Here is a 227-nt window from a genome sequence, read left to right as displayed (position 1 = left end):
CTTGATATTGATATCAACATCAAAATTTTAGTACCAACTTTAGTAATAATTAGCATAATAATTATTGATTCACTTCTGCTGTTAATCATCATTATTATCCATACCATCTCCTTTATTACATAATTCTCCCTGTCCCCATTTTAGTCCATAACTGCAATAATTTCCATCTTCTAATTAATATCTACAGGAGCAAAATGCACTTAATTTTGACCTGAATGTAGCTGGTC

Source organism: Penaeus monodon, chromosome 32 (assembly GCF_015228065.2).
Source record: "Penaeus monodon isolate SGIC_2016 chromosome 32, NSTDA_Pmon_1, whole genome shotgun sequence".
Lineage (NCBI taxonomy): Eukaryota > Metazoa > Arthropoda > Malacostraca > Decapoda > Penaeidae > Penaeus > Penaeus monodon.
This window is presented reverse-complemented; position numbering follows the sequence as displayed.